Source organism: Suricata suricatta, chromosome 5, assembly GCF_006229205.1.
Source record: "Suricata suricatta isolate VVHF042 chromosome 5, meerkat_22Aug2017_6uvM2_HiC, whole genome shotgun sequence".
Taxonomy (NCBI): Eukaryota; Metazoa; Chordata; class Mammalia; order Carnivora; family Herpestidae; genus Suricata; species Suricata suricatta.
Window position 1 is genome coordinate 71314854 of NC_043704.1, and position 14290 is coordinate 71329143.

The window sequence follows — 14290 nt, forward strand, 5'->3', positions numbered from 1 at the left end:
AAGGTAGGCGGCAGCAGCAGAGAGCTCCAAAGGGAAAGAGAGTCCAGGGACCTGGAGGCATTCCGGCTGAGCCCAGGGCTGTCCGCATTTCCGGCGGGAGATCCAAGGTCCAGCTTTGACTTTATTAAGGGAAAGGCACGTACCCTGCAGGTGTTGAGGTTGAATCAAACTGAAGTGGATTTTGAGATCCACACGCAGCCTGGACTCTAGCCTGGGGCTTCTTAAACTATCCCGTGCGTGCAAGTCTCCTGGGGGCTCTGTGAAAATGCAGATTCTGACTCAGAAGTTCCCTGTGGGGGCCTGTGACTTGACTCTGCGTTTCTAACAAGCTCCCTGGTGAGGCCCGGATTGCTTCAGAGCACATTTGAGTAGATCTCAGAGGAAAGAGGTTTTCATTAGCCCGCTTCTCCAGCACGCCCCACAAGGAGGGCACACTGTGTGGCCAGCTGCCTTGAAAGTGGTTTCTGCTTGGCAGCTGTTTTTCTGTAACTGTGTAGCGGCTTATATTCCACAGTTTTTCAGTGGACAAGGGCAATTCCTGGGGAGATCAGAGCTTAAATAAAAGAGCCCTTAAGACCATTCAGCTCCTTTTCTGGGACTCCACAATTGCCAAACAAGCCACTCATCCTAATTCTTGAGGCTTTTCCTTCCTAAGAGGACACCTGACTCCAGTGTGAAGATTCAGCCTTGCCAGCAGCCCTCTTGCTCCACACAGACTAATAAAGACGCCTGACAAATCAGTGTTTTGTGCCGTTGGGTAGCAGATTTTCTAATGACCATAGGTGAACTGATAAAATTGAGTTTCTGAAACTGAATTAGAGGAATGACCTATTGTGAACTTGGCGGAGTTACTTCAGGGAACAGCGGCTGGATAGCCAGTCCCTGCAGACTCTGCCCGGAAGCACCGCCCTCGCCTGCGGGCCCGCCCAGGTGCTCCAAGGGTAGGATTTTTTGAAAATGATCAAACACCACCACAAATACCCACCCCGCCCTTCATAAAAACAAACAAACAAAAACTCTTAGGTTTACTGTATCACTCCTCCCTGCCCGCCCCGCCAGCCCACTCCCACTCTCCCAAGAGATGAAGCAAACCACAGCGTGCACATTTGGGAACCAATTTTGGAGTCTGGTTAAAGGTTGGCTATAGCGGGGCCCCAGTCTTGACCTGCTTCCTTTTCTTCCCCTCTCTGAATGGGAAGAGGCAGGTGGCCTCTGTGTCAGGACACTGACACTTGGAGCTGCAGAGGACTGGTACTGGCATAGTGCAGGTGGCATTGTTGGGCCTGGCCCGGGAGTGGGCTCTCAAGACTTTTCTATCTGCCCCCGGGGTAGCCTAGACCTGAGGTGTCCCTGACTCACTGAGGCCCCCGTAAGAGACTGAGCCTTGGGTGAGCCCCTGAATCTGCCCCTGAGGCCCTCAGGCACTGAGCCTGCAGCAGCTGCTTGAGTCTGCCTGGGTATCTCTGTGCAATTAGCTCCTGGAAGGCCCACCCTTGCCCTGACTCATTTCTCTCTGGCTGCTTAGCACAGAGCTGGGTCATGAATAGCCCTAAACCGGCATCCTGCCTGATGCTGATCTGCAGCGGGCACCGATCTGGGCTTGTCTGCACGGTATCAGATCCCTCTGCAAGAAAGTCTATATCACATCATCCTGTTTCTAAGCCTGAGCTGCTTGGGGCCATCTGTCAAGTCCCTACTCCCCGTCTGAGGCATACCTCGGATTTTCCCCGTGTACACAGAATAGAGAGAATCAGTCTGCGAATGACTGGGCCTTTATGGGCTCATGTTCCTATTCATCTTATCTTATTGACGGCATATTTAAGAAATGTTTATGGAAGACCTACTCTGTGTCAGGCACTGTGTCGATAAACAACTGCCTCAGAATGCTTACCTTGAGGGGCACCTGAGTGACTCAGGTGGTTAAGCTCTGACTTCAACTCAGGTCATGATCTCACAGTTCATAGGTTCAAGCCCCACATTGGGCTCTCTGCTATCAGCACAGAGCCTTCTTTGGATTCTCTGTCTCTCCCTCTCTCTCCCTTTCCCCTGCTTGCATTTTCTCTCTCTCTCTCTCTCAAAAATAAACAAACATTTAAAATAAAGGAAAAAAAATGCTTCCCTTGAGTTCTCTCTGATCACTTATCCATCTTCCAGCAGCCTATTATTCCACTTCTGCAGCACTGAAAGCCTTTGAAACATTACGAGGAGAGTCCTTGTTTCATATTTGGGTATCACTTAAAACAGACAAATGGTTGGCACAGTGGATCTATAGAAGTCCTCCACCATTATCTAATTTCTAAGAAGCTCTATAAAACAAGGTGGGCAACAGATACGCAAATGTCACGAACTCTGAGAGAAGGTACGTGATGAGTTGAAGGTCAGCCACCCACATGCTCCCATCTGAATCTCTACAATGAGATTCCTTCTGCTCACGGTACAAATACCAATTTGTTTCCTCTCTATGTGCCAGATCTTTATTCCCAGGTGCCAATCCAAATTGTCCGGAAGAGAACCCAACGTCTTCCTCCCCAAAGCTGGTGCCTCTGCCTCCTGTCTTCCCTGCCAGGATACGGGCATTTCTGGCAGTTCTGGGGACTCTCCCAAAGCCATCTGGTGGGTATTCAATAAGTTTTTATTGAATAGAGCGCTCCTTTGGCATCAGTTTGCTCCTGGGCTCAGACAAAACCGGCCTGTTCATTGGATGACTTCTCCAAACTAGTTGTCCTGAATTAGGGATAATCACACAATGGGTGCTCCTGGTGAATAGCATAGAACAGGTTCCAGCACCTCCATCTTTGTTTTTGTTTGTTGTCAGAGCTCACTCTTGAGAGAGTTTCAAGTTTCCACAGGAAGGAAAAAAGATATTGACACATCTGCTTGGAAACCTCAGCATGTCACCCCAAATGACTCCTGGAAGAAGAGCAAGGACTTCACCTTGGCCCGGCCCCACGATACTGGGCCTGTGTTGAGTGATGGTTTCTAAGCTGTGAGGAGGAGGCTGAGACACAGCAAGCAAAACTGCATTTCTGGAAGTTGGTTGATATGTACGTATGTGTGTAGAAAATGGTCAAGAGGGAGACGCACCACACTAACAGGTAATAATGAGTGTGAGGGCTAGGCAGGAACTCTGTACTATCTTCACTGTTCTTATAAATCCAAAACTGTCCTTTAAAAAAGTCTATTTGAAAAGGAAAAAAAGGTTATGGGGGAAAAAAAAACAAATGAAAAAGCAAATTGAAAAATTCAGAAGTTGCACGATAAACGTAAAAGCAAAAACTCAAGGCAAGATGTGTTTGCCAGGGAGCTGTTGGACAAGGACTTGTGGGGGTTCATAGGAGGGGAGACTGGCCAGGAGGAGGTAGAGGGGGGCTCTTCGAGGTAACAAGGCCTGGGGAATCCCAAAGGTTCCATCTGGGCAACCCGTGAGCACTCTGATACCCCACAGCTAAAGCTGAGAGCCCACAGACAAAAAGAAGGTACCTTTGGAACCACACAAACCCAGACTGAAATCTCAACTTAAGATAAGTGTCTTAGAGATACTTACTTATCTCTAAGTATCTTTGATTCTCTAAACCCCAATCATCTCTTCTCTCTAAAATGCTATAAAATAGTGCTCACTTCACAGGTTTAAGTGAGATAATGCAGTCAAGTGTTTAGAATGGTGTGGACACCTTAAAGGGGCTTCAACTGCATTACCGTTGCTGATGCTATTGTTAAAACTTTAGGTGACTCCTACACTAACTAGTCCTTCTCCCCAAGTCCTCACTCTCAATTTCCATTTGGATCACACCCCATTTATCCTCCCCTCCTGATTTTCTAGACTGACTTCCTTCATCGTTCTTCTTCTCTAGCCCTACTATTTCAGGCCCACGGGGCCCTTCACCCATTCCTAGCATGGGCACCTTTCTTCTTCCCCAGATCAGCTCTGATTCATATTCTTTTTCTTTCTTTTTAATTTTAGAGAGAAAGAGAGAGAGAATGCAAGCAAGGGAGAGAAGCAGAGGGAGAAAAAGAGAATATTAAGCAGATTCCACGCTCAGTGAAGAGCCTGACACAGGGCTTGATCCCACAACATGGGATCATGACCCAAGCCAAAATCAAGAGTTGGACATTTAACTGACTGAGCCATCCAGGCACCCCAATAAATTATGATTCTTTCTGTCTTTCCTTTTCATCGATCATCCTGACCCCCTTTCCCCAAATGTGTCCTAATACCTGTCAGTCCCACTGAGTCTCATTAAAGCCAGGACTCTTGGTGCTGTATTTATTTGCCCCTATCACAGCTGTATCTCAAGATTCATCTCTAGCTGGAATTCAAAGATAATAAGAAAGGGATCATCTTATCCTAAGACATTTGACCCAAACGTATACTTTTCCTACAATAAACAACAAATTAAAAAAGGCTAGCTAAGTATTGTTTTTAGAAATATAATATCTGTAGTCCCCTATAGCATGGTACCATCTGGATTATTGGAAAGGGGTGCAAAATATACATGGCCTGGAGGAAATCTCACACAAGAGGTTGAGATTATCAGTTTAGTAAGGAAAGAACCTTTCCTCTGCAGCACTATAGTCCTTTACTGTTAGCAGAACGAGATGTCCTTGGACCTTTGGTGCTTATTAGGTTAGCCATTAGCAAAAAGATCAATAAAATTAATCAAAGGGTCTGTATCTCCCGTCCAGGCACACCCTTACTTTCCTGCAGTTTCACAGGGCTTTAGAACTTTTGGAGCAGTAACTAGCAAGATAATAGAGGGCCATAAATTTAGATTTGGAGTCATTTTACCTGAAAAGTCCTCTGTTATCATGTGTAAGAATTCTCGTTCATTGCTCGTGGAAATACAAAATGGTAGAGCCACTCTGGAAGACAGACTGGCAGTTTCTTATAAAGGTACATACAGTGTTACCATTCAATTTGGCAATCATAGGTATTTACTAAACAGATTTGAAAACTTACGTACACAAAAATCCACACATGAATGTTTAGAGCAGTTTTATTCATAATCAGCAAAAATTGGAAGCAACCAAGATAGTCCTCAAAAGGTGCAAGTATGAAAAACAACCTAGAGTATATCCATACAATGGAATGCTAGTCAGCAATAAAAAGGAATGGACTCTTAATTCATGCAACAACATAGAAACTTGCTAAATGAAACACACATTGCTAAGTGAAAAGAGCCAATATTAAAAGGCTATTCCATTTATATAACATTCTGAAAAAGGTCAAATTATAGAAATAGATAATATATCAGCAGTTGCCAGGAGTTTGGGGAGTGGAGAGGGCTGAATCAATGAACTATGTTTTAGGGTAGTAAAATGATTTTGTATGTTACACAAGACTGCATTTTTCAAACCCACAGAATTTAAAAGCACAAGAAATCAACCTTAATGGATGCAGAAAAAACTAGGTCAGGAAAATCCCAGAGTAGAATGCAGACTATGATAAAAGAATCTAACTTATTAAGAGTGGATGTTGAGTTAAATGTCTTCGGAAATGAGTGGAGATCATAAGACTAAAGGCAAAAGGAACTGTATCTGAGCACTATACTTAAATTGGTAAAGTTATTTCCCATGGGGACATGGGTTAACAATCCTGAAATCACTATATGCATATACTGGGATTAAACAAACAAGTAAATGGATGGCAGGTAACAGGAGCCATATTTACCACTCTTGCAGTATGAAGTTACAGAGAAGCAAGGGGAAAGGCTAGAATGAATCACATGATACGAGATTGGAGTTGGAGACAGCAGTATTAACCTGTGTTTAGCTTAACATAGATACAGATGGATATAATATAGTAACAGTTATGAATGTATGTGTATGCACAGATTAGTATATACATACAAAAACAATAAAGTTAATCAAACCAAAATTGGTCCTTTGAAAAGATAATCAAGATTGACAAAATTTTAGCTAAACTGACCAAATTAAAAGAGAGAAAAAACTCATTCAAAATATAAAAACTTGAGAGTGAGAGAACATCACTACCAATATTACAGAAATAAGAAAGATTATAAAATAATACTGGGAATAGCTGTATGCCAACAAATTAGACAATTTAGATGAAATGGAAAAATTCCTAGAAAGACACAAACTACTGAAACTGACTGAAGAAGGAATAGAAATTTAAATAAACAAAACAAGAGATTGAACTAGCAATTTTAAAAATCCCTACAAATAAAAGCTCAGGCCCAGATAGCTGCATAGATGAATTCTAACATATATTTAAGGAAGAAAGAATAACAATTCTTCATAAACTCTTCCAAAAATAAAGGTGGAGGGAACACTTTCAAACTCACTCTTTGTGGTAAGTATTACGCTCAAACCAAAACCAAAGACTTTACAGGAAAAAAAAAAAAAAGAGCAATATCTCCCATGAATATAGATGTAAAAATTTTCATCAAAATACTAGAAGACTGAAATCAGCAACATATAAAAAGGATTATACACCATGACCAAGCAGGGTTGGTTTATTATCTGAAAATCAATTAATATAATATACTATAACAATAGAATAGAAGACCAAAACCAAATGATCATCTCAATAGATCCAGAAAAAGCATTTGACAAAATTCTCACAGTTCATGAGATCAAGCCCTGCATCGGGCTCTGTGCTGACAGTTCAGAGCCTGGAGCCTGCTTCAGATTCTCTGTCTCCCTCTCTCTCTGACCCTCCCCTGCTCATACTCTGTCTCTGTCTCAAAATAAATAAACTTAAAAAAAACAAACACTTAACAAACTAAAACTACCTCAACCTGATAAAGAACACTTATTAAAAAACCACAGCTAACATCATACTTAGTGGTGAAACACTGAATGCCCTCCCCTAAGATCAGGAACAAGACAACGATGGGTGGCTCAGTGGGTTAAGCGTCCGGCTTCGGCTCAGGTCATGATCTCGTGGTTCATGGGCTCAGGCCCCATGTCGGGCTCTGTGCTGACAGCTCAGAGCCTGGAGCAGCTTCAGATTCTGTGTCTCCTTCTCTCTCTGTCCCTCCCCTGTTCACACTCTGTCTCTCTCTGTCTCTCAAAAAGAAATAAATATAAAAAAAAATTTAAAGAAAATCCTCATTCTGGAGGAGCCTAACAAGACATGGTAACCATATGTATGTGGAATCCTGGGTAAAATCCTAGAACAAAAATGGAACATACTTAAAAAACAAGAAATCCAAATTTAAGTATGGACTTCAGTTAAGAATAACGTAAAGGGTGTCTGGGTGGCTCTGCTGGTAAAGCATGAGACTCTTGATCTCAGGGTTGTGAGTTCAAGCCCCACACAGGGTAGAGCTTACTTAAAAAAAAAGATGTATCTACATTGGTTCATATCATTGGTTCATGATACATGTGATAATGTACAATAGCAATGTAAGACTGTATTATCCTTGTAACTTTTCTGTAAATCAAAAAAATACTTTAATGTAGAAAGCTTATTAAAAAAAACATGGGCAAAGTGGAGCAAAAGGTATAAACTTCTAGTTATAAATAAATAAGTCCTGGGAATTTAACATACAGCATGGTGACTATAGTTAATAAAACTGTATTGCATAAAGTTGCTAAAACACACACACACACACACACACACACACACACACACTCACACACACATATACATATACATATAGTTGCTGATAAAGAATAGAAGAAAAAATGCCAGAAAGTTAATGGCAGATAATTTTTAAAACTTTTTTTCATTAAATGTTTGTTAATGAACGTGTATTACTTTGAACATTTTAAAAACCTGTCATTTTTCCAGCTTTATTGAGGAATAGCTGACAATTCAAAATGGTATATATTAAAAGAGATTATTTAATGTACATATACATTGTGAAAGAGTTATCACAATTAAGCTACTTAACACCTCTTTCACCTCCCCTAGTTACTGTTTTCTTTCCTTTTTGTGGTCAGAATACTGACTATCTACCTTCTTAGCGAATTTCAAGCACATAAAACGATCTCATTAACCACAGTCACATTGTACAGTGGACCTCCAGAGCTATTCACGTTGCAGAATTGAAGTTCTGTACCCCTTGACCAACATCTTCCTGTTTCCCTCTCCTACAACATTTTTGTAACCATGGAAAAAGAAAGTAATTATTTAAAAACAAACCCCAACTTTCTCACTTCTATTTTATAGCCACTTCTATTACATAATAAAAGGCACATCTTTTTCTTATGTTGATCACGATGTGGACAAGAGATTTGTGCCAATAGCTGACTCATGCTGAGCACAAAGAATGTGCCATGCACTGTGCGGACATCAGTTCTCCTAACAGCCCAACGAGGGGGTCACTCATGTAACCATCGTGCCCATTTTACAGCAGAGAAAACTTAGAGTGGTTTGGAACTTGCCCCACTAGGAAGGTGTACAGCTAGAATTTGAATCCAGTCAACTGACTCCGGCACCCATGTTGGCCTGTGTTAGAATGAGGCATGAGGCCTGAGGGCTGGCTCGCTGCCTGGCTGCCTCATACTCAAGGTTTAGAGACGGCAGAAGGGTAAGTCAGCAGGTCCGGAGCGTCTCTGCCTAGCAGCCACACAGGCCACAGTGCTCTTGGGGCTTCCCGGTGCCCCCCCCCTCCAAACCCCCTGCCACAGCACAACCACTGAGGAGTGACGGGGCTGGAATGGAGCCTTTCCTTCCCTCCTCAGTCCTCCTTCCAAAGAGAGAGGGTGCGGGGAAGCCAGGCCATTGCTGACATCGTCTCTGCATTGCACTATGCTCACATGCGTGGGTGGTACGCCCTGGAGCTGTGGGACTCAGAGGTCTGGTGGCTGGCAGCACCGTCTATGAGATAAGAGAAGGGACTGTGGTCTCAGGCAACCTAGACTCAGGCAGGGTAAGTGGACCCCGGCTCCCCGCCACGGAATCACCCCATGCCCCTAGGATGTATGCACAGCAACAGCTTCCCTATAGCAATGGGTCTAAGCCCAAGACCCAGAGCACCCCAAGACTCACGAGGGTCTTGGAGAGAGTTAGGAGAGCAGTCCAATTCCGGGAACCCTCATTAACACTGTGAAGGCCAATTTAACAATAATGACAGAGAGAACCCAGAGTTCTGCCTTGGGACCACACTGTGGACATCTCAAGTCTTCGCTAAATTCTTTTTTAGCATCACGTCACTGCCTCCATTGAGGGATAATAATGAAAAGTCCCATGAATCTCAAAATTAATTGAGCTTACCATAGGAGTGATTAAGAAAGATGGCCTTCACCACATCACAGTGTCTGTCTTTGGGGGCCCTGGGAATTTTTCTAGGGCTTCAGCACCAGAAAAGGCTGAACGTCTATCAACTGGGTGGTCTTATTTTTGATACAATTTTTGATTACCTTTTTTTTTTTAACATTTATTCATTTTTGAGAGATAGAGACAGAGCATGAGTGGGGGAGGGGGAGAGAGAGAAAGAGAGACAGAGAGGGAGACACAGAATCTGAAGTAGGCTCCAGGCTCCGAGGTGCCAGCACAGAGCCCGATGTGGGGCTTGAACTCACAGACTGTGAGATCATGACTCGAGCCGAAGTCAGACCCTCAACTGACTGTGCCTCTCAGGCATCCCTTAATTACCTTTTTTTTTTTTTACACAAATATACACAATACACACATACCATGTACAAAATACACATTATTTACAATATACACATACACAAGTGAATAAACCTTGAGTGTATGACTTTTAAGATGTCCGTATGTACTTGAGCCCGGGTAATCAGCTCCTGACTCACAACACAGAACATTGCCAGCTCCCAGGAGCCTCCCACCTGCCACCTCTGAGTCAGTACCCTGCCCACAATGGTAACCGCTGTTCTTTCATCATGGCTTTGTTTTTCCCGTAGAGTTGCTGCTGGGAATCTGGTTCCTGATTGTTTCTTCCTCTGCTGTAGCCCCAGGGAGTCAGAATCAATTCTGGGGCACCATTCCAACCCCGTGAACAACTTCAGGGCGTGCATTTTTTAGATAGGGCCCCAACCCTTCTGGCTTCATCTTATCTTCCTGTCATCCTCAATAAGACCAAATGGTTCAAACAACAGACTTGGAGCCTGTCCGACCTTTTACGTTGCTGTCGACCAACAGTGTGGCCTCAGGCCAGCTATTTGACCTCTTTGAATCGCCTTTGAGCCAGCCTCTCCCAACCCTGCTGCCCTCCCTCCTCTGCAGATAGTAATCCCACGGGCATCTTTAATAAATGTCCTGTGTACAAATCTCCCTCTTGATCTGTTTCTCAGACACCCGACCTTTGGTGATCATCCTTATCACTAACATAATAGAACCTGCCTGACAGGGTTGTTCTGAGCATTAATAAAATCTGTAAAATAATTAGCCCAGTACACAGGCCTTGAATAGGACTCAATAAAAGATAGCTAATATAGTATGCTAACTAACTTGGATGTAAATTTAAAAATAAATAAATAAATAAAATAAACAATAATTTTAAAACATTTTAAAAAGATAGCTAATATAGTAATTTAAAAGTTGTATTTACCTCCATCGCCACCTCCAATCCCCTTTTGGAAGTATACAGGGTATAAAGATAAAACTCTTAGGTAGTCCAGACTTTTCCCATGCAGCTACGTGGGACATTCTTTTCCTGTGGACGAAACAGAGAGGAAACGGAAAGGTAATCAGAAGGGTGCTTGATAGAATGGACTTAGGACAAGGGAAGGCTCTTCCTGGAGGTTACCCAAGGCTGGAGAGACCTGCCTCATGTCCTCCCCAGGGAAAGGGTCGCCCAGCTCCATCGCTTCTTGTATCTGGCTGAGGCCTTCGTTACACCCACAGCCCAGGCTGCCTCTCCAAGCATCAGTTGGGAAGTCATCTTTAATAACCTCCTGTGTACAAATTCTTCCTCTTGGCCTTCTTCCTGACACCCTACCAGGGACAGTTACGCGGTTCGATTACTAAGTGGCCCCATCTCTGACAGTCTAGCGTGTCTGTCTCCACAATGGGCATGCACCTTCCTATTCCCCTGACAGGGGACCGTCCCCTCCAGACTCGGTCATCTGTAAAAACTGGTCAAAGTTAGAGACTGGGAGCAAACACAAAAGTCCGAATGTTTCCTCCACTCCTACCCAAATGAAAAAGAAAAATTTTAACAAAGTCCTACAAACCACTGAAGAGGAACAATCCAAATCATACTTCTCAGAAGTACATGGTATTCAAGTTGCTTCGCTCTGTAAGGCTCCATAGTAAAGGCTCCAGGAGGTTTTGTTTTTGCCCTGAAGTTTCAAGTTAAGCAAAAAGGAAAAACCCACTGTTTGTGGCAAGTAAAAAAAAAAAGGTACAAAAATCTTGAAGACTAATCAAAATTTTTAAAAAATTTTAAGGATATAAAAAATTTTTTAAGTAATCTCTGCACCCAATGTGGAATGTGAACTCACAACCCCAAGACCAAAAGTCACATGCTCAACCATCTGAGCCAACCAGGTGCCCCCAGAGTTTAAATTTATAAATTTTTTTAAAGTTTTTATTTATTATTGAGAGACAGAGAGAGACAGAGCATGAGCATGGGAGGGGCAGAGAGAGGGGGAGACACAGAATCTGAACGAGGCTGCAGGCTCTGAGCTGTCAGCACAGAACCCGATGTGGGGCTTGAACTTACAAACCGTGGGATCATGACCCTAGCTGAAGTTGGACATTTAACTGACTGAGTCACCAGGCATCCCCCCAAATTTTAAATTTTAATAATAATGAAGCCCTAACTGCAGGGATTTAGGGAGAGAGGGAAACACACAGGTGTCAAATTCAGCTTGCAAAATGAAGCTTACCCCCTGAAAACACCAGGAGAGTCAGTGTCCATGCTCCTCAGTAATTTGCAGGTCACTGATTCAGCTGCAGAAATTAAAGAGCATGCATGCAGATCTTCAGGACTCAGGGATGACTCTTCTACATTTCCTAGAATGGTCCTCAGAAGTCCTTGACATGGATTATAATTGTGTACACGTAAAGTGTAAACATGTCTTTAGATGTATATTTTGCCACTTTGGGGAGGCCATAGTCATAACAATAGTAATTCAGCCAGGCAAACTTTTCTCCAGTGTAATATTGGGGTGCAGAGCGAGTGCTGGCAAGTGGGAGAGCGGGTAAGAGAGGCTCTCTTCTCAGTGGGAATGGTTGTGTTTCCTCTGGTTCTTGGTCTATGTGGCCAGTTTTAGCTTTCTTTATTTTTTGAGAGACCTGGTCTTGGTTCTATTGACCAAGCTCATCATGCTAATCTATAGTCAGATAAGAAAAGTTCTCGACATTTCTGACATGTTCTAGACATCTGACACTATGCATGATAAACACCAAGTTTCATGCATAAAACTACTCTAGTTATCAAGATCATGTTGGTTTTATTTTGATATAACTTAATTTTATTATTTGCTTTTACTCCTACCAGAAGCAAATATTTGTTCAGTTTTCCTGTATGTGCTCCAGAATGTGCTTACTACTTAAGTAGGACAGCATATCAGCCCTTTCTCTGTATCATATACTTTATTAAATATAAATATAGCTTTCTCTTTCAAGAATGTATTGATCAGCAACATCTCTGCCTCAGTTTTTGTATATGTGCTGTTGAAGCAAGTACAACCTCAGTCTGTTTTTGTTGGCTATTTAAAAAAAATCTTCAGATTTATGCCCATAATTACAATAATTTGTCCACTTAAGAGAGATCAGTAGCGCTCATCTTATCCCTCCCCTTAACATACAGATGCACAAACTGAGGCCCAGTGAGATCCTTTACAGAGGGGTAGTCGCTGGTACATGACTTTAGAAATACTGTATTTGTTGGTAGGATTAATAGTGGCTACTCTTTCTTCCGATGCTGAATTTTTTAAGGTTATTTATTTATTTTGAGAGAGACCACAAAGCAGGAGTGGGAGGGGCAGAGAGAAAGGGAGAGAGAGAATCCCAAGCAGACTCTACATTGTCAGTGTGGAGCCCCATGTGGGGCTCAAACTCATGAACTGTGAGATCATGACCTGAGCAAAAACCAAGAATTGGACACTCAACTGACTGAGCCACCTAAGCATCCCTTCTGATGACGATTTTTTAATAATAGTATCATCTTACAAGATAAAGCAGGAGTTGGAACTGGATGAAGTAAAGTTTGCAAAATTAACACAAGGAAGGGTAAAACCCAGAGGTCTGTGTTGAGACAGAGGACTCTGGGACTGCATGCTGAGACTGCCTTACTGTCACTTGGAGTTTAATGCATTGCATTGATATTGTTTATAATTTTTTTTAAATGGTGACTTTTTTGAGAGAAAGAGAGAAAGTGAGCAGGGCATATGGGAAGGGAGAGAGACGGAGAGACAGAGAGAATCCCAAGCAAGCTCCATGCCCAGTGTAGAGCCCAACGTGGTGATTGATCCCACTGACACTGGGGGATCATTGAGTTAAGAGTTGAAATCAAAAGTCAGACACTCAACGGACTCAGCCACCTAGGTTGTCCCTCTGGTAACATTCTTAATGTCTATCTATAAGCACTCTGATACATCCATCTCATGCATACTATACAACTATTTATTACACAACTATTTAAAAGAGCAAGGTAGAGCTGTAAGCACTGAGACCAAATCATATCCAAGATAGATTCAGTCAAAAAACCAAGCTACAACATGGTTGCCTTTGGGAGGGCAGGAAGTAGGGACAGTGGGGAATGACTAGAAAGGGGCATGAGGAAACCTTCTGGGGGATGGAAATGTCAAGATCTCATTTTGAGTGGTAGTAACATGAATGTGTCCATTTGTGTTATAAAAGAGAAAATATAAATTTTTTCCTTATGTGCTTCAAAATAATTTCTGAAAGGACACATAAGATATTATCAATAATGATTAACGTCTAGGGAGTGGGCCAAGGTAGGAAAGAAGGAAACAGAAATTTTTCATTTTATAGTTTTCTGTAGTATTTGAGATATTTCCTTCCCGTACGTAAGTGCCTTTTTAATTTAATTTTATTTTTTTTCATGACGAGTCTGGCTCCAAAGGCCTTCTAGAAGCCCTTGCTTAAACCTTCACTATGGTGACTTTATAATAAGGGGAATTTTTCATATTGGATGAGAAAGAACTTCCCTAACTACCTCTGTTCTACAAATTCATATATAATGAACTATCAGCTTTGCGTTTATCGAGAGTAGCAATGGAAAGCTTATGGTAAGCCAATTGTTTGGACCTAATGATCCAAACATGGCCCATTTGATCTTAACCATGCTTAGCCCTAACTTTTGAAGCATAGAGACACATAAAGGATTTAGTTGTTCATAAACACCTCTCTCCACTTGTGAAAAAGTAAAGGATCATTGCAGGATCT

General features: G+C 42.4%; 1 protein-coding gene across 1 annotated transcript in view; it reads right to left on the reverse strand.

The window, feature by feature from the left end:
- The window catches only part of TFRC (transferrin receptor), a 74037-nt gene that overhangs the window by 36242 nt on the left and 23505 nt on the right, over positions 1–14290 (reverse strand). Inside the window, exon 2 of the mRNA XM_029939520.1 lies at positions 10482–10586. The gene's annotated coding sequence lies outside the window, so the exon portion shown is untranslated. The remainder of the gene's footprint in view (positions 1–10481; positions 10587–14290) is intronic.